The following is a 15,992-nucleotide window of genomic DNA, read 5'->3' as shown; positions in this document are numbered from 1 at the left end:
TTTTAATCGATTGTGAAACAAAATCTAAACGACATAATAAAAAGTCAACCGCACCACGGATTCCCAGACAGTCTCCCACACTGGTACTAGCGAGGCCTTAAGCTGTGTAACTTCTGCGATCTGACGAGAGCAGGCACATTCAGCTTAGAATGGCCATTGACATTAAATGCTTTAATCCATAGTCCTTTTTAATCGATTGTGAAACAAAATCTAAACGACATAATAAAAATTCAACCGCACCACGGATACCCAGACAGTCTCCCACACTGGTACTAGCGAGGCCTTAAGCTGTCTAACTTCTGCGATCTGAAGAGAGCAGGGACATTCAGCTTAGAATGGCCATTGACACTAAATGCTTTAATCCATAGTCCTTTTTAATCGATTGTGAAACAAAATCTAAACGACATAATAAAAAGTCAACCGCACCACGGATTCCCAGACAGTCTCCCACACTGGTACTAGCGAGGCCTTAAGCTGTGTAACTTCTGCGATCTGACGAGAGCCGGCACATTTAGCTTAGAATGGCCATTGACATTAAATGCTTTAATCCATAGTCCTTTTTAATCGATTGTGAAACAAAATCTAAACGACATAATAAAAAGTCAACCGCACCACGGATTCCCAGACAGTCTCCCACACTGGTACTAGCGAGGCCTTAAGCTGTGTAACTTCTGCGTTCTGACGAGAGCAGGCACATTCAGCTTAGAATGGCCATTGACGTTAAATGCTTTAATCCATAGTCCTATTTAATCTATTGTGAAACAAAATCTAAACGACATAATAAAAAGTCAACCGCACCACGGATTCCCAGACAGTCTCCCACACTGGTACTAGCGAGGCCTTAAGCTGTGTAACTTCTGCGATCTGACGAGAGCAGGCACATTCAGCTTAGAATGGCCATTGACGTTAAATGCTTTAATCCATAGTCCTAATTAATCTATTGTGAAACAAAATCTAAACGACATAACAAAAAGTCAACCGCACCACAGATTCCCAGACAGTCTCCCACACTGGTACTAGCGAGGCCTTAAGCTGTGTAACTTCTGCGATCTGACGACAGCAGGGACATTCAGCTTAGAATGGCCATTGACATTAAATGCTTTAATCCATAGTCCTTTTTAATCGATTGTGAAACAAAATCTAAACGACATAATAAAAAGTCAACCGCACCACGGATTCCCAGACAGTCTCCCACACTGGTACTAGCGAGGCCTTAAGCAGTGTAACTTCTGTGATCTGACGAGAGCAGGCACATTCAGCTTAGAATGGCCATTGACATTAAAAGCCTTAATCCATAGTCCTATTTAATCTATTGTGAAACAAAATCTAAACAACATAATAAAAAGCCAACCGCACCACGGATTCCCAGACAGTCTCCCACACTGGTACTAGCGAGGCCTTAAGCTGTGTAACTTCTGCGATCTGACGAGAGCAGGGACATTCAGCTTAGAATGGCCATTGACATTAAATGCTTTAATCCATAGTCCTTTTTAATCGATTGTGAAACAAAATCTAAACGACATAATAAAAATTCAACCGCACCACGGATACCCAGACAGTCTCCCACACTGGTACTAGCGAGGCCTTAAGCTGTGTAACTTCTGCGATCTAACGAGAGCAGGCACATTCAGCTTAGAATGGCCATTGACATTAAAAGCCTTAATCCATAGTCCTATTTAATCTATTGTGAAACAAAATCTAAACAACATAATAAAAAGTCAACCGCACCACGGATTCCCAGACAGTCTCCCACACTGGTACTAGCGAGGCTTTAAGCAGTGTAACTTCTGCGATCTGACGAGAGCAGGCACATTCAGCTTAGAATGGCCATTGACATTAAATGCTTTAATCCATAGTCCTTTTTAATCGATTGTGAAACAAAATCTAAACGACATAATAAAAATTCAACCGCACCACGGATACCCAGACAGTCTCCCACACTGGTACTAGCGAGGCCTTAAGCTGTGTAACTTCTGCGATCTGACGAGAGCAGGCACATTCAGCTTAGAATGGCCATTGACGTTAAATGCTTTAATCCATAGTCCTATTTAATCTATTGTGAAACAAAATCTAAACGACATAATAAAAAGTCAACCGCACCACGGATTCCCAGACAGTCTTCCACACTGGTACTAGCGAGGCCTTAAGCTGTGTTACTTCTGCGATCTGACGAGAGCAGGCACATTCAGCTAAGAATGGCCATTGACATTAAATGCTTTAATCCATAGTCCTTTTTAATCGATTGTGAAACAAAATCTAAACGACATAATAAAAAATCAACCGCACCACGGATTCCCAGACAGTCTCCCACACTGGTACTAGCGAGGCCTTAAGCTGTGTAACTTCTGCTATCTGACGAGAACAGGGACATTCAGCTTAGAATGGCCATTGACATTAAATGCTTTAATCCATAGTCCTTTTTAATCGATTGTGAAACAAAATCTAAACGACATAATAAAAGTCAACCGCACCACGGATTCCCAGACAGTCTCTCACACTGGTACTAGCGAGGCGTTAAGCTGTGTAACTTCTGCGATCTAACGAGAGCAGGCACATTCAGCTTAGAATGGCCATTGACATTAAAAGCCTTAATCCATAGTCCTATTTAATCTATTGTGAAACAAAATCTAAACAACATAATAAAAAGTCAACCGCACCACGGATTCCCAGACAGTCACCCACACTGGTACTAGCGAGGCCTTAAGCTGTGTAACTTCTGCGATCTGACGAGAGCAGGCACATTCAGCTTAGAATGGCCATTGACATTAAATGCTTTAATCCATAGTCCTATTTAATCGATTGTGAAACAAAATCTAAACGACATAATAAAAATTCAACCGCACCACGGATTCCCAGACAGTCTCCCACACTGGTACTAGCGAGGCCTTAAGCTGTGTAACTTCTGCGATCTGACGAGAGCAGGCACACTCAGCTTAGAATGGCCATTGACATTAAATGCTTTAATCCATAGTCCTTTTTAATCGATTGTGAAACAAAATCTAAACGACATAATAAAAAGTCAACCGCACCACGGATTCCCAGACAGTCTCCCACACTGGTACTAGCGAGGCCTTAAGCTGTGTAACCTCTGAGATCTGAGATCTGACGAGAGCAGGGACATTCAGTTTAGAATAGCCATTGACATTAAATGCTTTAATCCATAGTCCTTTTTAATCGATTGTGAAACAAAATCTAAACGACATAATAAAAATTCAACCGCACCACGGATACCCAGACAGTCTCCCACACTGGTACTAGCGAGGCCTTAAGCTGTGTAACTTCTGCGTTCTGACGAGAGCAGGCACATTCAGCTTAGAATGGCCATTGACGTTAAATGCCTTAATCCATAGTCCTATTTAATCTATTGTGAAACATAATCTAAACGACATAATAAAAAGGCAACCGCACCACGGATTCCCAGACAGTCTCCCACACTGGTACTAGCGAGGCCTTAAGCTGTGTAACTTCTGTGATCTGACGAGAGCAGGCACATTCAGCTTAGAATGGCCATTGACATTAAATGCTTTAATCCATAGTCCTTTTTAATCGATTGTGAAACAAAATCTAAACGACATAATAAAAAGTCAACCGCACCACGGATTCCCAGACAGTCTCCCACACTGGTACTAGCGAGGCCTTAAGCTGTGTAACTTCTGCGATCTGACGAGAGCAGGGACATTCAGCTTAGAATGGCCATTGACATTAAATGCTTTAATCCATAGTCCTTTTTAATCGATTGTGAAACAAAATCTAAACGACATAATAAAAATTCAACCGCACCACGGATACCCAGACAGTCTCCCACACTGGTACTAGCGAGGCCTTAAGCTGTGTAACTTCTGCGATCTAACGAGAGCAGGCACATTCAGCTTAGAATGGCCATTGACATTAAAAGCCTTAATCCATAGTCCTATTTAATCTATTGTGAAACAAAATCTAAACAACATAATAAAAAGTCAACCGCACCACGGATTCCCAGACAGTCTCCCACACTGGTACTAGCGAGGCCTTAAGCTGTGTAACTTCTGCGATCTGACGAGAGCAGGGACATTCAGCTTAGAATGGCCATTGACATTAAATGCTTTAATCCATAGTCCTTTTTAATCGATTGTGAAACAAAATCTAAACGACATAATAAAAATTCAACCGCACCACGGATACCCAGACAGTCTCCCACACTGGTACTAGCGAGGCCTTAAGCTGTGTAACTTCTGCGATCTAACGAGAGCAGGCACATTCAGCTTAGAATGGCCATTGACATTAAAAGCCTTAATCCATAGTCCTATTTAATCTATTGTGAAACAAAATCTAAACAACATAATAAAAAGTCAACCGCACCACGGTATCCCAGACAGTCTCCCACAATGGTACTAGCGAGGCTTTAAGCAGTGTAACTTCTGCGATCTGACGAGAGCAGGCACATTCAGCTTAGAATGGCCATTGACATTAAATGCTTTAATCCATAGTCCTTTTTAATCGATTGTGAAACAAAATCTAAACAACATAATAAAAATTCAACCGCACCACGGATACCCAGACAGTCTCCCACACTGGTACTAGCGAGGCCTTAAGCTGTGTAACTTCTGCGAGCTGACGAGAGCAGGCACATTCAGCTTAGAATGGCCATTGACGTTAAATGCTTTAATCCATAGTCCTATTTAATCTATTGTGAAACAAAATCTAAACGACATAATAAAAAGTCAACCGCACCACGGATTCCCAGACAGTCTTCCACACTGGTACTAGCGAGGCCTTAAGCTGTGTTACTTCTGCGATCTGACGAGAGCAGGCACATTCAGCTTAGAATGGCCATTGACATTAAATGCTTTAATCCATAGTCCTTTTTAATCGATTGTGAAACAAAATCTAAACGACATAATAAAAAATCAACCGCACCACGGATTCCCAGACAGTCTCCCACACTGGTACTAGCGAGGCCTTAAGCTGTGTAACTTCTGCTATCTGACGAGAACAGGGACATTCAGCTTAGAATGGCCATTGACATTAAATGCTTTAATCCATAGTCCTTTTTAATCGATTGTGAAACAAAATCTAAACGACATAATAAAAGTCAACCGCACCACGGATTCCCAGACAGTCTCTCACACTGGTACTAGCGAGGCGTTAAGCTGTGTAACTTCTGCGATCTGACGAGAGCAGGCACATTCAGCTTAGAATAGCCATTGACGTTAAATGCTTTAATCCATAGTCCTATTTAATCTATTGTAAAACAAAATCTAAACGACATAATAAAAAGTCAACCGCACCACGGATTCCCAGACAGTCTCCCACACTGGTACTAGCGAGGCGTTAAGCTGTGTAACTTCTGCGATCTAACAAGAGCAGGGACATTCAGCTTAGAATGGCCATTGACATTAAAGGCTTTAATCCATAGTCCTTTTTAATCGATTGTGAAACAAAATCTAAACGACACAATAAAAATTCAACCGCACCACGGATTCCCAGACAGTCTCCCACACTGGTACTAGCGAGGCCTTAAGCTGTGTAACTGCTGCGTTCTGACCAGAGCAGGCACATACAGCTTAGAATGGCCATTGACATTAAAAGCCTTAATCCATAGTCCTATTTAATCTATTGTGAAACAAAATCTAAACAACATTATAAAAAGTCAACCGCACCACGGATTCCCAGACAGTCTCCCACACTGGTACTAGCGAGGCCTTAAGCTGTGTAACTGCTGCGTTCTGACGAGAGCAGGCACATTGAGCTTAGAATGGCCATTGACGTTAAATGCTTTAATCCATAGTCCTATTTAATCTATTGTGAAACAAAATCTAAACGACATAATAAAAAGTCAGCCGCACCACGGATTCCCAGACAGTCTCCCACACTGGTACTAGCGAGGCCTTAAGCTGTGTAACTTCCGCGATCTGACGAGAGCAGGCACATTCAGCTTAGAATGGCCATTGACATTAAATGCTTTAATCCATAGTCCTTTTTAATCGATTGTGAAACAAAATCTAAACGACATAATAAAAAGTCAACCACACCACGGATTCCCAGACAGTCTCCCACACTGGTACTAGCGAGGCCTTAAGCTGTGTAACTTCTGCGATCTGACGAGAGCAGGCACATTCAGCTTAGAATGGCCATTGACTTTAAATGCTTTAATCCATAGTCCTTTTTAATCGATTGTGAAACAAAATCTAAACGACATAATAAAAAGTCAACCGCACCACGGATTCACAGACAGTCTCCCACACTGGTACTAGCGAGGCCTTAAGCTGTGTAACTTCTGCGATCTGACGAGAGCATGGACATTCAGCTTAGAATGGGCATTGACATTAAATGCCTTAATCCATAGTCCTTTTTAATCGATTGTGAAACAAAATCTAAACGACATAATAAAAATTCAACCGCACCACGGATTCCCAGACAGTCTCCCACACTGGTACTAGCGAGGCCTTAAGCTGTGTAACTTCTACGATCTGACGAGAGCATGCACATTCAGCTTAGAATGGCCATTGACGTTAAATGCTTTAATCCATAGTCCTATTTAATCGATTGTGAAACAAAATCTAAACGACATAATAAAAAGTCAACCGCACCACGGATTCCCAGACAATCTCCCACACTGGTACTAGCGAGGGATTAAGCTGTGTAACTTCTGCGATCTGACGAGAGCAGGCACATTCAGCTTAGAATGGCCATTGACATTAAAAGCCTTAATCCATAGTCCTATTTAATCTATTGTGAAACAAAAGCTAAACAACATAATAAAAAGTCAACCGCACCACGGATTCCCAGACAGTCTCCCACACTGGTACTAGCGAGGCCTTAAGCTGTGTAATTTCTGCGTTCTGACGAGAGCATGCACATTCAGCTTAGAATGGCCATTGACGATAAATGCCTTAATCCATAGTCCTATTTAATCTATTGTGAAAAAAAATCTAAACGACATAATAAGAAGTCAACCGCACCACGGATTCCCAGACAGTCTCCCACACTGGTACTAGCGAGGCCTTAAGCTGTGTAACTTCTGTGATCTAACGAGAGCAGGCACATTCAGCTTAGAATGGCCATTGACATTAAATGCTTTAATCGATAGTCCTTTTTAATCGATTGTGAAACAAAATCTAAACGACATAATAAAAAGTCAACCGCACTACGGATTCCCAGACAGTCTCCCACACTGGTACTAGCGAGGCCTTAAGCTGTGTAACTTCTGCGATCTGACGAGAGCAGGCACATTCAGCTTAGAATGGCCATTGACATTAAATGCTTTAATCCATAGTCCTTTTTAATCGATTGTGAAACAAAATCTAAACGACATAATAAAAAGGCAACCGCACCACGGATTCCCAGACAGTCTCCCACACTGGTACTAGCGAGGCCTTAAGCTGTGTAACTTCTGCGATCTGACGAGAGTAGGGACATTCAGCTAAGAATGGCCATTGACATTAAATGCTTTAATCCATAGTCCTTTTTAATCGATTGTGAAACAAAATCTAAACGACATAATAAATATTCAACCGCACCATGGATTCCCAGACAGTCTCCCACACTGGTACTAGCGAGGCCTTAAGCTGTGTAACTTCTGCGATCTCGACGAGAGCAGGCACATTCAGCTTAGAATGGCCATTGACGTTAAATGCTTTAATCCATAGTCCTATTTAATCTATTGTGAAACAAAATCTAAACGACATAATAAAAAGTCAACCGCACCGCGGATTCCCAGACAGTCTCCCACACTGGTACTAGCGAGGCGTTAAGCTGTGTAACTTCTGCGATCTAACAAGAGCAGGGACATTCAGCTTAGAATGGCCATTGACATTAAAGGCTTTAATCCATAGTCCTTTTTAATCGATTGTGAAACAAAATCTAAACGACACAATAAAAATGTCAACCGCACCACGGATTCCCAGACAGTCTCCCACACTGGTACTAGCGAGGCCTTAAGCTGTGTAACTTCTGCGTTCTGACCAGAGCAGGCACATTCAGCTTAGAATGGCCATTGACATTAAAAGCCTTAATCCATAGTCCTATTTAATCTATTGTGAAACAAAATCTAAACAACATAATAAAAAGTCAACCGCACCACGGATTCCCAGACAGTCTCCCACACTGGTACTAGCGAGGTCTTAAGCTGTGTAACTTCTGCGATCTGACGAGAGCAGGGACATTCAGCTTAGAATGTCCATTGACATTAAATGCTTTAATCCATAGTCCTTTTTAATCGATTGTGAAACAAAATCTAAACGACATAATAAAAATTCAACCGCACCACGGATTCCAAGACAGTCTCCCACACTGGTACTAGCGAGGCCTTAAGCTGTGTAACTGCTGCGTTCTGACGAGAGCAGGCACATTGAGCTTAGAATGGCCATTGACGTTAAATGCTTTAATCCATAGTCCTATTTAATCTATTGTGAAACAAAATCTAAACGACATAATAAAAAGTCAGCCGCACCACGGATTCCCAGACAGTCTCCCACACTGGTACTAGCGAGGCCTTAAGCTGTGTAACTTCTGCGATCTGACGAGAGCAGGCACATTCAGCTTAGAATGGCCATAGACATTAAATGCTTTAATCCATAGTCCTTTTTAATCGATTGTGAAACAAAATCTAAACAACATAATATAAAGTCAACCGCACCACGGATTCCCAGACAGTCTCCCACACTGGTACTAGCGAGGCCTTAAGCTGTGTAACTTCTGTGATCTGACGAGAGCAGGGACATTCAGCTTAGAATGGCCATTGACATCAAATGCTTTAATCCATAGTCCTTTTTAATCGATTGTGAAACAAAATCTAAACGACATAATAAAAATTCAACCACACCACGGATTCCCAGACAGTCTCCCACACTGGTACTAGCGAGGCCTTAAGCTGTGTAACTTCTGCGATCTGACGAGAGCAGGCACATTCAGCTTAGAATGGCCATTGACGTTAAATGCTTTACTCCATAGTCCTATTTAATCTATTGTGAAACAAAATGTAAACGACATAATAAAAAGTCAACCGCACCACGGATTCCCAGACAGTCTCCCACACTGGTACTAGCGAGGCGTTAAGCTGTGTAACTTCTGCAATCTAACGAGAGCTTGCACATTCAGCTTAGAATGGCCATTGACATCAAATGCTTTAATCCATAGTCCTTTTTAATCGATTGTGAAACAAAATCTAAACGACATAATAAAAAGTTAACCACACCACGGATTCCCAGACAGTCTCCCACACTGGTACTAGCGCGGCCTTAAGCTGTGTAACTTCTGCGATCTGACGAGAGCAGGCACATTCAGCTTAGAATGGCCATTGACATTAAAAGCCTTAATCCATAGTCCTATTTAATTTATTGTGAAAAAAAAGCTAAACAACATAATAAGAAGTCAACCGCACCACGGATTCCCAGACAGTCTCCCACACTGGTACTAGCGAGGCCTTAAGCTGTGTAACTTCTGCGATCTGACGAGAGCAGGCACATTCCGCTTAGAATGACCATTGACATTGAATGCTTTAATCCATAGTCCTTTTTAATCGATTGTGAAACAAAATCTAAACGACATAATAAAAAGTCAACCGCACTACGGATTCCCAGACAGTCTCCCACACTGGTACTAGCGAGGCCTTAAGCTGTGTAACTTCTGCGATCTGACGAGAGCAGGCACATTCAGCTTAGAATGGCCATTGACATTAAATGCTTTAATCCATAGTCCTTTTTAATCGATTGTGAAACAAAATCTAAACGACATAATAAAAATTCAACCGCACCACGGATTCCCAGACAGTCTCCCACACTGGTACTAGCGAGGCCTTAAGCTGTGTAACTTCTGCGATCTGACGAGAGGAGGCACATTCAGCTTAGAATAGCCATTGACGTTAAATGCTTTAATCCATAGTCCTATTTAATCTATTGTGAAACAAAATCTAAACGACATAATAAAAAGTCAACCGCACCACGGATTCCCAGACAGTCTCCCACACTGGTACTAGCGAGGCGTTAAGCTGTGTAACTGCTGCGTTCTGACCAGAGCAGGCACATACAGCTTAGAATGGCCATTGACATGAAAAGCCTTAATCCATAGTCCTATTTAATCTATTGTGAAACAAAATCTAAACAACATAATAAAAAGTCAACCGCACCACGGATTCCCAGACAGTCTCCCACACTGGTACTAGCGAGGTCTTAAGCTGTGTAACTTCTGCGATCTGACGAGAGCAGGGACATTCAGCTTAGAATGTCCATTGACATTAAATGCTTTAATCCATAGTCCTTTTTAATCGATTGTGAAACAAAATCTAAACGACATAATAAAAATTCAACCGCGCCACGGATTCCAAGACAGTCTCCCACACTGGTACTAGCGAGGCCTTAAGCTGTGTAACTGCTGCGTTCTGACGAGAGCAGGCACATTGAGCTTAGAATGGCCATTGACGTTAAATGCTTTAATCCATAGTCCTATTTAATCTATTGTGAAACAAAATCTAAACGACATAATAAAAAGTCAGCCGCACCACGGATTCCCAGACAGTCTCCCACACTGGTACTAGCGAGGCCTTAAGCTGTGTAACTTCTGCGATCTGACGAGAGCAGGCACATTCAGCTTAGAATGGCCATTGACATTAAATGCTTTAATCCATAGTCCTTTTTAATCGATTGTGAAACAAAATCTAAACGACATAATAAAAAGTCAACCACACCACGGATTCCCAGACAGTCTCCCACACTGGTACTAGCGAGGCCTTAAGCTGTGTAACTTCTGCGATCTGACGAGAGCAGGCACATTCAGCTTAGAATGGCCATTGACATTAAATGCTTTAATCCATAGTCCTTTTTAATCGATTGTGAAACAAAATCTAAACGACATAATAAAAAGTCAACCACACCACGGATTCCCAGAAAGTCTCCCACACTGGTACTAGCGAGGCCTTAAGCTGTGTAACTTCTGCGATCTGACGAGAGCAGGCACATTCAGCTTAGAATGGCCATTGACATTAAATGCTTTAATCCATAGTCCTTTTTAATCGATTGTGAAACAAAATCTAAACGACATAATAAAAAGTCAACCGCACCACGGATTCACAGACAGTCTCCCACACTGGTACTAGCGAGGCATTAAGCTGTGTAACTTCTGCGATCTGACGAGAGCATGGACATTCAGCTTAGAATGGGCATTGACATTAAATGGCTTAATCCATAGTCCTTTTTAATCGATTGTGAAACAAAATCTAAACGACATAATAAAAATTCAACCGCACCACGGATTCCCAGACAGTCTCCCACACTGGTACTAGCGAGGCCTTAAGCTGTGTAACTTCTGCGATCTGACGAGAGCATGCACATTCAGCTTAGAATGGCCATTGACGTTAAATGCTTTAATCCATAGTCCTATTTAATCGATTGTGAAACAAAATCTAAACGACATAATAAAAAGTCAACCGCACCACGGATTCCCAGACAATCTCCCACACTGGTACTAGCGAGGGCTTAAGCTGTGTAACTTCTGCGATCTGACGAGAGCAGGCACATTCAGCTTAGAATGGCCATTGACGTTAAAAGCCTTAATCCATAGTCCTATTTAATCTATTGTGAAACAAAAGCTAAACAACATAATAAAAAGTCAACCGCACCACGGATTCCCAGACAGTCTCCCACACTGGTACTAGCGAGGCCTTAAGCTGTGTAACTTCTGCGTTCTGACGAGAGCATGCACATTCAGCTTAGAATGGCCATTGACGATAAATGCTTTAATCCATAGTCCTATTTAATCTATTGTGAAACAAAATCTAAACGACATAATAAGAAGTCAACCGCACCACGGATTCCCAGACAGTCTCCCACACTGGTACTAGCGAGGCCTTAAGCTGTGTAATTTCTGTGATCTAACGAGAGCAGGCACATTCAGCTTAGAATGGCCATTGACATTAAATGCTTTAATCCATAGTCCTTTTTAATCGATTGTGAAACAAAATCTAAACGCCATAATAAAAAGTCAACCGCACCACGGATTCCCAGACAGTCTCCCAAACTGGTACTAGCGAGGCCTTAAGCTGTGTAACTTCTGCGATCTGACGAGAGCAGGCACATTCAGCTTAGAATGGCCATTGACATTAAATGCTTTAATCCATAGTCCTTTTTAATCGATTGTGAAACAAAATCTAAACGACATAATAAAAAGTCAACCGCACTACGGATTCCCAGACAGTCTCCCACACTGGTACTAGCGAGGCCTTAAGCTGTGTAACTTCTGCGATCTGACGAGAGCAGGCACATTCAGCTTAGAATGGCCATTGACATTAAATGCTTTAATCCTTTAATCCATAGTCCTTTTTAATCGATTGTGAAACAAAATCTAAACGACATAATAAAAAGGCAACCGCACCACGGATTCCCAGACAGTCTCCCACACTGGTACTAGCGAAGCCTTAAGCTGTGTAACTTCTGCGATCTGACGAGAGTAGGGACATTCAGCTTAGAATGGCCATTGACATTAAATGCTTTAATCCATAGTCCTTTTTAATCGATTGTGAAACAAAATCTAAACGACATAATAAAAATTCAACCGCACCACGGATTCCCAGACAGTCTCCCACACTGGTACTAGCGAGGCCTTAAGCTGTGTAACTTCTGCGATCTCGACGAGAGCAGGCACATTCAGCTTAGAATGGCCATTGACGTTAAATGCTTTAATCCATAGTCCTATTTAATCTATTGTGAAACAAAATCTAAACGACATAATAAAAAGTCAACCGCACCACGGATTCCCAGACAGTCTCCCACACTGGTACTAGCGAGGCGTTAAGCTGTGTAACTTCTGCGATCTAACAAGAGCAGGGACATTCAGCTTAGAATGGCCATTGACATTAAAGGCTTTAATCCATAGTCCTTTTTAATCGATTGTGAAACAAAATCTAAACGACACAATAAAAATGTCAACCGCACCACGGATTCCCAGACAGTCTCCCACAATGGTACTAGCGAGGCCTTAAGCTGTGTAACTTCTGCGTTCTGACCAGAGCAGGCACATCCAGCTTAGAATGGCCATTGACATTAAAAGCCTTAATCCATAGTCCTATTTAATCTATTGTGAAACAAAATCTAAACAACATAATAAAAAGTCAACCGCACCTCGGATTCCCAGACAGTCTCCCACACTGGTACTAGCGAGGTCTTAAGCTGTGTAACTTCTGCGATCTGACGAGAGCAGGGACATTCAGCTTAGAATGTCCATTGACATTAAATGCTTTAATCCATAGTCCTTTTTAATCGATTGTGAAACAAAATCTAAACGACATAATAAAAATTCAACCGCACCACGGATTCCAAGACAGTCTCCCACACTGGTACTAGCGAGGCCTTAAGCTGTGTAACTGCTGCGTTCTGACGAGAGCAGGCACATTGAGCTTAGAATGGCCATTGACGTTAAATGCTTTAATCCATAGTCCTATTTAATCTATTGTGAAACAAAATCTAAACGACATAATAAAAAGTCAGCCGCACCACGGATTCCCAGACAGTCTCCCACACTGGTACTAGCGAGGCCTTAAGCTGTGTAACTTCTGCGATCTGACGAGAGCAGGCACATTCAGCTTAGAATGGCCATAGACATTAAATGCTTTAATCCATAGTCCTTTTTAATCGATTGTGAAACAAAATCTAAACGACATAATAAAAAGTCAGCCGCACCACGGATTCCCAGACAGTCTCCCACACTGGTACTAGCGAGGCCTTAAGCTGTGTAACTTCTGCGATCTGACGAGAGCAGGCACATTCAGCTTAGAATGGCCATTGACATTAAAAGCCTTAATCCATAGTCCTATTTAATTTATTGTGAAACAAAATCTAAACAACATAATAAAAAGTCAACCGCACCACGTATTCCCAGACAGTCTCCCACACTGGTACTAGCGAGGCCTTAAGCTGTGTAACTTCTGCGATCTGACGAGAACAGGGACATTCAGCTTTGTATGGCCATTGACATTAAATGCTTTAATACATAGTCCTTTTTAATCGATTGTGAAACAAAATCTAAACGACATAATAAAAATTCAACCGCACCACGGATTCCCAGACAGTTTCCCACACTGGTACTAGCGAGGCCTTAAGCTGTGTAACTTCTGCGTTCTGACGAGAGCAGGCACAATCAGCTTAGAATGGCCATTGACGTTAAATGCTTTAATCCATAGTCCTATTTAATCTATTGTGAAACAAAATCTAAACGACATAATAAAAAGTCAACCGCACCACGGATTCCCAGACAGTCTCCCACACTGGTACTAGCAAAGCCTTAAGCTGTGTAACTTCTGCGATCTGACGAGAGCAGGCACATTCAGCTTAGAATGGCCATTGACATTAAATGCTTTAATCCATAGTCCTTTTTAATCGATTGTGAAACAAAATCTAAACGACATAATAGAAAGTCAACCGCACCACGGATTCCCAGACAGTCTCCCACACTGGTACTAGCGAGGCCTTAAGCTGTGTAACTTCTGCGGTCTGACGAGAGCAGGCACATTCAGCTTAGAATGGCCATTGACATTAAATGCTTTAATCCATAGTCCTTTTTAATCGATTGTGAAACAAAATCTAAACGACATAATAAAAATTCAACCGCACCACGGATTCACAGACAGTCTCCCACACTGGTACTAGCGAGGCCTTAAGCCGTGTAACTTCTGCGTTCTGACGAGAGCATGCACATTCAGCTTAGAATGGCCATTGACGATAAATGCTTCAATCCATAGTCCTATTTAATCTATTGTGAAACAAAATCTAAACGACATAATAAGAAGTCAACCGCACCACGGATTCCCAGACAGTCTCCCAAACTGGTACTAGCGAGGCCTTAAGCTGTGTAACTTCTGCGATCTGACGAGAGCAGGCACATTCAGCTTAGAATGACCATTGACATTGAATGCTTTAATCCATAGTCCTTTTTAATCGATTGTGAAACAAAATCTAAACGACATAATAAAAAGTCAACCGCACTACGGATTCCCAGACAGTCTCCCACACTGGTACTAGCGAGGCCTTAAGCTGTGTAACTTCTGCGATCTGACGAGAGCAGGCACATTCAGCTTAGAATGGCCATTGACATTAAAAGCCTTAATCCATAGTCCTATTTAATCTATTGTGAAACAAAATCTAAACAACATAATAAAAAGTCAACCGCACCACGGATTCCCAGACAGTCTCCCACACTGGTACTAGCGAGGTCTTAAGCTGTGTAACTTCTGCGATCTGACGAGAGCAGGGACATTCAGCTTAGAATGTCCATTGACATTAAATGCTTTAATCCATAGTCCTTTTTAATCGATTGTGAAACAAAATCTAAACGACATAATAAAAATTCAACCGCGCCACGGATTCCAAGACAGTCTCCCACACTGGTACTAGCGAGGCCTTAAGCTGTGTAACTGCTGCGTTCTGACGAGAGCAGGCACATTGAGCTTAGAATGGCCATTGACGTTAAATGCTTTAATCCATAGTCCTATTTAATCTATTGTGAAACAAAATCTAAACGACATAATAAAAAGTCAGCCGCACCACGGATTCCCAGACAGTCTCCCACACTGGTACTAGCGAGGCCTTAAGCTGTGTAACTTCTGCGATCTGACGAGAGCAGGCACATTCAGCTTAGAATGGCCATTGACATTAAATGCTTTAATCCATAGTCCTTTTTAATCGATTGTGAAACAAAATCTAAACGACATAATAAAAAGTCAACCACACCACGGATTCCCAGACAGTCTCCCACACTGGTACTAGCGAGGCCTTAAGCTGTGTAACTTCTGCGATCTGACGAGAGCAGGCACATTCAGCTTAGAATGGCCATTGACATTAAATGCTTTAATCCATAGTCCTTTTTAATCGATTGTGAAACAAAATCTAAACGACATAATAAAAAGTCAACCACACCACGGATTCCCAGAAAGTCTCCCACACTGGTACTAGCGAGGCCTTAAGCTGTGTAACTTCTGCGATCTGACGAGAGCAGGCACATTCAGCTTAGAATGGCCATTGACATTA

At 42.0% G+C, this 15,992-nt stretch overlaps 70 pseudogenes; all 70 read right to left on the bottom strand.

Annotated features, from left to right (window-relative positions):
- Window positions 1–42: 42 nt before the first annotated feature.
- On the bottom strand, window positions 43–161 carry LOC142725221 (5S ribosomal RNA; annotated as a pseudogene).
- Window positions 162–228: 67 nt separating this feature from the next.
- Window positions 229–347, bottom strand: LOC142725258 (5S ribosomal RNA; annotated as a pseudogene).
- Window positions 348–414: 67 nt separating this feature from the next.
- LOC142725177 (5S ribosomal RNA) lies at window positions 415–533 on the bottom strand (annotated as a pseudogene).
- A 67-nt stretch (window positions 534–600) lies between these two features.
- Window positions 601–719, bottom strand: LOC142724962 (5S ribosomal RNA; annotated as a pseudogene).
- A 67-nt stretch (window positions 720–786) lies between these two features.
- LOC142725209 (5S ribosomal RNA) lies at window positions 787–905 on the bottom strand (annotated as a pseudogene).
- A 67-nt stretch (window positions 906–972) lies between these two features.
- Window positions 973–1,091, bottom strand: LOC142725255 (5S ribosomal RNA; annotated as a pseudogene).
- Window positions 1,092–1,158: 67 nt separating this feature from the next.
- Window positions 1,159–1,277, bottom strand: LOC142725153 (5S ribosomal RNA; annotated as a pseudogene).
- A 67-nt stretch (window positions 1,278–1,344) lies between these two features.
- On the bottom strand, window positions 1,345–1,463 carry LOC142724983 (5S ribosomal RNA; annotated as a pseudogene).
- A 67-nt stretch (window positions 1,464–1,530) lies between these two features.
- Window positions 1,531–1,649, bottom strand: LOC142725225 (5S ribosomal RNA; annotated as a pseudogene).
- Window positions 1,650–1,716: 67 nt separating this feature from the next.
- On the bottom strand, window positions 1,717–1,835 carry LOC142725189 (5S ribosomal RNA; annotated as a pseudogene).
- Window positions 1,836–1,902: 67 nt separating this feature from the next.
- On the bottom strand, window positions 1,903–2,021 carry LOC142725186 (5S ribosomal RNA; annotated as a pseudogene).
- Window positions 2,022–2,088: 67 nt separating this feature from the next.
- LOC142725132 (5S ribosomal RNA) lies at window positions 2,089–2,207 on the bottom strand (annotated as a pseudogene).
- A 67-nt stretch (window positions 2,208–2,274) lies between these two features.
- LOC142725236 (5S ribosomal RNA) lies at window positions 2,275–2,393 on the bottom strand (annotated as a pseudogene).
- A 252-nt stretch (window positions 2,394–2,645) lies between these two features.
- LOC142725012 (5S ribosomal RNA) lies at window positions 2,646–2,764 on the bottom strand (annotated as a pseudogene).
- Window positions 2,765–2,831: 67 nt separating this feature from the next.
- Window positions 2,832–2,950, bottom strand: LOC142725114 (5S ribosomal RNA; annotated as a pseudogene).
- Window positions 2,951–3,210: 260 nt separating this feature from the next.
- On the bottom strand, window positions 3,211–3,329 carry LOC142725135 (5S ribosomal RNA; annotated as a pseudogene).
- Window positions 3,330–3,396: 67 nt separating this feature from the next.
- Window positions 3,397–3,515, bottom strand: LOC142725133 (5S ribosomal RNA; annotated as a pseudogene).
- A 67-nt stretch (window positions 3,516–3,582) lies between these two features.
- On the bottom strand, window positions 3,583–3,701 carry LOC142725311 (5S ribosomal RNA; annotated as a pseudogene).
- A 67-nt stretch (window positions 3,702–3,768) lies between these two features.
- LOC142725224 (5S ribosomal RNA) lies at window positions 3,769–3,887 on the bottom strand (annotated as a pseudogene).
- Window positions 3,888–3,954: 67 nt separating this feature from the next.
- On the bottom strand, window positions 3,955–4,073 carry LOC142725310 (5S ribosomal RNA; annotated as a pseudogene).
- Window positions 4,074–4,140: 67 nt separating this feature from the next.
- LOC142725223 (5S ribosomal RNA) lies at window positions 4,141–4,259 on the bottom strand (annotated as a pseudogene).
- A 439-nt stretch (window positions 4,260–4,698) lies between these two features.
- LOC142725089 (5S ribosomal RNA) lies at window positions 4,699–4,817 on the bottom strand (annotated as a pseudogene).
- Window positions 4,818–4,884: 67 nt separating this feature from the next.
- Window positions 4,885–5,003, bottom strand: LOC142725235 (5S ribosomal RNA; annotated as a pseudogene).
- Window positions 5,004–5,441: 438 nt separating this feature from the next.
- On the bottom strand, window positions 5,442–5,560 carry LOC142725246 (5S ribosomal RNA; annotated as a pseudogene).
- A 67-nt stretch (window positions 5,561–5,627) lies between these two features.
- LOC142725051 (5S ribosomal RNA) lies at window positions 5,628–5,746 on the bottom strand (annotated as a pseudogene).
- Window positions 5,747–5,813: 67 nt separating this feature from the next.
- LOC142725115 (5S ribosomal RNA) lies at window positions 5,814–5,932 on the bottom strand (annotated as a pseudogene).
- A 67-nt stretch (window positions 5,933–5,999) lies between these two features.
- On the bottom strand, window positions 6,000–6,118 carry LOC142724976 (5S ribosomal RNA; annotated as a pseudogene).
- A 253-nt stretch (window positions 6,119–6,371) lies between these two features.
- Window positions 6,372–6,490, bottom strand: LOC142725290 (5S ribosomal RNA; annotated as a pseudogene).
- Window positions 6,491–6,743: 253 nt separating this feature from the next.
- Window positions 6,744–6,862, bottom strand: LOC142724993 (5S ribosomal RNA; annotated as a pseudogene).
- Window positions 6,863–6,929: 67 nt separating this feature from the next.
- Window positions 6,930–7,048, bottom strand: LOC142725071 (5S ribosomal RNA; annotated as a pseudogene).
- Window positions 7,049–7,115: 67 nt separating this feature from the next.
- LOC142725058 (5S ribosomal RNA) lies at window positions 7,116–7,234 on the bottom strand (annotated as a pseudogene).
- A 67-nt stretch (window positions 7,235–7,301) lies between these two features.
- LOC142725248 (5S ribosomal RNA) lies at window positions 7,302–7,420 on the bottom strand (annotated as a pseudogene).
- A 67-nt stretch (window positions 7,421–7,487) lies between these two features.
- LOC142725274 (5S ribosomal RNA) lies at window positions 7,488–7,607 on the bottom strand (annotated as a pseudogene).
- A 254-nt stretch (window positions 7,608–7,861) lies between these two features.
- LOC142725046 (5S ribosomal RNA) lies at window positions 7,862–7,980 on the bottom strand (annotated as a pseudogene).
- Window positions 7,981–8,047: 67 nt separating this feature from the next.
- Window positions 8,048–8,166, bottom strand: LOC142725203 (5S ribosomal RNA; annotated as a pseudogene).
- Window positions 8,167–8,233: 67 nt separating this feature from the next.
- On the bottom strand, window positions 8,234–8,352 carry LOC142725280 (5S ribosomal RNA; annotated as a pseudogene).
- A 67-nt stretch (window positions 8,353–8,419) lies between these two features.
- LOC142725127 (5S ribosomal RNA) lies at window positions 8,420–8,538 on the bottom strand (annotated as a pseudogene).
- A 67-nt stretch (window positions 8,539–8,605) lies between these two features.
- LOC142725075 (5S ribosomal RNA) lies at window positions 8,606–8,724 on the bottom strand (annotated as a pseudogene).
- A 67-nt stretch (window positions 8,725–8,791) lies between these two features.
- Window positions 8,792–8,910, bottom strand: LOC142725112 (5S ribosomal RNA; annotated as a pseudogene).
- Window positions 8,911–9,163: 253 nt separating this feature from the next.
- Window positions 9,164–9,282, bottom strand: LOC142725093 (5S ribosomal RNA; annotated as a pseudogene).
- Window positions 9,283–9,349: 67 nt separating this feature from the next.
- LOC142725073 (5S ribosomal RNA) lies at window positions 9,350–9,468 on the bottom strand (annotated as a pseudogene).
- Window positions 9,469–9,535: 67 nt separating this feature from the next.
- On the bottom strand, window positions 9,536–9,654 carry LOC142725057 (5S ribosomal RNA; annotated as a pseudogene).
- A 439-nt stretch (window positions 9,655–10,093) lies between these two features.
- Window positions 10,094–10,212, bottom strand: LOC142725201 (5S ribosomal RNA; annotated as a pseudogene).
- Window positions 10,213–10,465: 253 nt separating this feature from the next.
- LOC142725027 (5S ribosomal RNA) lies at window positions 10,466–10,584 on the bottom strand (annotated as a pseudogene).
- Window positions 10,585–10,651: 67 nt separating this feature from the next.
- On the bottom strand, window positions 10,652–10,770 carry LOC142724973 (5S ribosomal RNA; annotated as a pseudogene).
- A 67-nt stretch (window positions 10,771–10,837) lies between these two features.
- Window positions 10,838–10,956, bottom strand: LOC142724961 (5S ribosomal RNA; annotated as a pseudogene).
- Window positions 10,957–11,209: 253 nt separating this feature from the next.
- Window positions 11,210–11,328, bottom strand: LOC142725194 (5S ribosomal RNA; annotated as a pseudogene).
- Window positions 11,329–11,395: 67 nt separating this feature from the next.
- Window positions 11,396–11,514, bottom strand: LOC142725182 (5S ribosomal RNA; annotated as a pseudogene).
- Window positions 11,515–11,581: 67 nt separating this feature from the next.
- LOC142725003 (5S ribosomal RNA) lies at window positions 11,582–11,700 on the bottom strand (annotated as a pseudogene).
- A 67-nt stretch (window positions 11,701–11,767) lies between these two features.
- Window positions 11,768–11,886, bottom strand: LOC142725064 (5S ribosomal RNA; annotated as a pseudogene).
- A 67-nt stretch (window positions 11,887–11,953) lies between these two features.
- Window positions 11,954–12,072, bottom strand: LOC142725303 (5S ribosomal RNA; annotated as a pseudogene).
- A 67-nt stretch (window positions 12,073–12,139) lies between these two features.
- On the bottom strand, window positions 12,140–12,258 carry LOC142725056 (5S ribosomal RNA; annotated as a pseudogene).
- Window positions 12,259–12,333: 75 nt separating this feature from the next.
- On the bottom strand, window positions 12,334–12,452 carry LOC142725289 (5S ribosomal RNA; annotated as a pseudogene).
- Window positions 12,453–12,519: 67 nt separating this feature from the next.
- LOC142725142 (5S ribosomal RNA) lies at window positions 12,520–12,639 on the bottom strand (annotated as a pseudogene).
- Window positions 12,640–12,893: 254 nt separating this feature from the next.
- On the bottom strand, window positions 12,894–13,012 carry LOC142725077 (5S ribosomal RNA; annotated as a pseudogene).
- A 67-nt stretch (window positions 13,013–13,079) lies between these two features.
- On the bottom strand, window positions 13,080–13,198 carry LOC142725192 (5S ribosomal RNA; annotated as a pseudogene).
- A 67-nt stretch (window positions 13,199–13,265) lies between these two features.
- LOC142725279 (5S ribosomal RNA) lies at window positions 13,266–13,384 on the bottom strand (annotated as a pseudogene).
- Window positions 13,385–13,451: 67 nt separating this feature from the next.
- Window positions 13,452–13,570, bottom strand: LOC142725126 (5S ribosomal RNA; annotated as a pseudogene).
- Window positions 13,571–13,637: 67 nt separating this feature from the next.
- Window positions 13,638–13,756, bottom strand: LOC142725026 (5S ribosomal RNA; annotated as a pseudogene).
- A 67-nt stretch (window positions 13,757–13,823) lies between these two features.
- On the bottom strand, window positions 13,824–13,942 carry LOC142725020 (5S ribosomal RNA; annotated as a pseudogene).
- Window positions 13,943–14,009: 67 nt separating this feature from the next.
- Window positions 14,010–14,128, bottom strand: LOC142725102 (5S ribosomal RNA; annotated as a pseudogene).
- Window positions 14,129–14,195: 67 nt separating this feature from the next.
- On the bottom strand, window positions 14,196–14,314 carry LOC142725042 (5S ribosomal RNA; annotated as a pseudogene).
- Window positions 14,315–14,381: 67 nt separating this feature from the next.
- On the bottom strand, window positions 14,382–14,500 carry LOC142724959 (5S ribosomal RNA; annotated as a pseudogene).
- Window positions 14,501–14,567: 67 nt separating this feature from the next.
- LOC142725288 (5S ribosomal RNA) lies at window positions 14,568–14,686 on the bottom strand (annotated as a pseudogene).
- A 67-nt stretch (window positions 14,687–14,753) lies between these two features.
- On the bottom strand, window positions 14,754–14,872 carry LOC142724967 (5S ribosomal RNA; annotated as a pseudogene).
- A 67-nt stretch (window positions 14,873–14,939) lies between these two features.
- LOC142725055 (5S ribosomal RNA) lies at window positions 14,940–15,058 on the bottom strand (annotated as a pseudogene).
- A 67-nt stretch (window positions 15,059–15,125) lies between these two features.
- On the bottom strand, window positions 15,126–15,244 carry LOC142725200 (5S ribosomal RNA; annotated as a pseudogene).
- A 253-nt stretch (window positions 15,245–15,497) lies between these two features.
- Window positions 15,498–15,616, bottom strand: LOC142725025 (5S ribosomal RNA; annotated as a pseudogene).
- Window positions 15,617–15,683: 67 nt separating this feature from the next.
- Window positions 15,684–15,802, bottom strand: LOC142724972 (5S ribosomal RNA; annotated as a pseudogene).
- Window positions 15,803–15,869: 67 nt separating this feature from the next.
- Window positions 15,870–15,988, bottom strand: LOC142724960 (5S ribosomal RNA; annotated as a pseudogene).
- Window positions 15,989–15,992: the final 4 nt, after the last annotated feature.

Source organism: Rhinoderma darwinii, unplaced genomic scaffold, assembly GCF_050947455.1.
Source record: "Rhinoderma darwinii isolate aRhiDar2 unplaced genomic scaffold, aRhiDar2.hap1 Scaffold_594, whole genome shotgun sequence".
NCBI lineage: Eukaryota > Metazoa > Chordata > Amphibia > Anura > Rhinodermatidae > Rhinoderma > Rhinoderma darwinii.
This window is presented reverse-complemented; position numbering and strand designations above follow the sequence as displayed.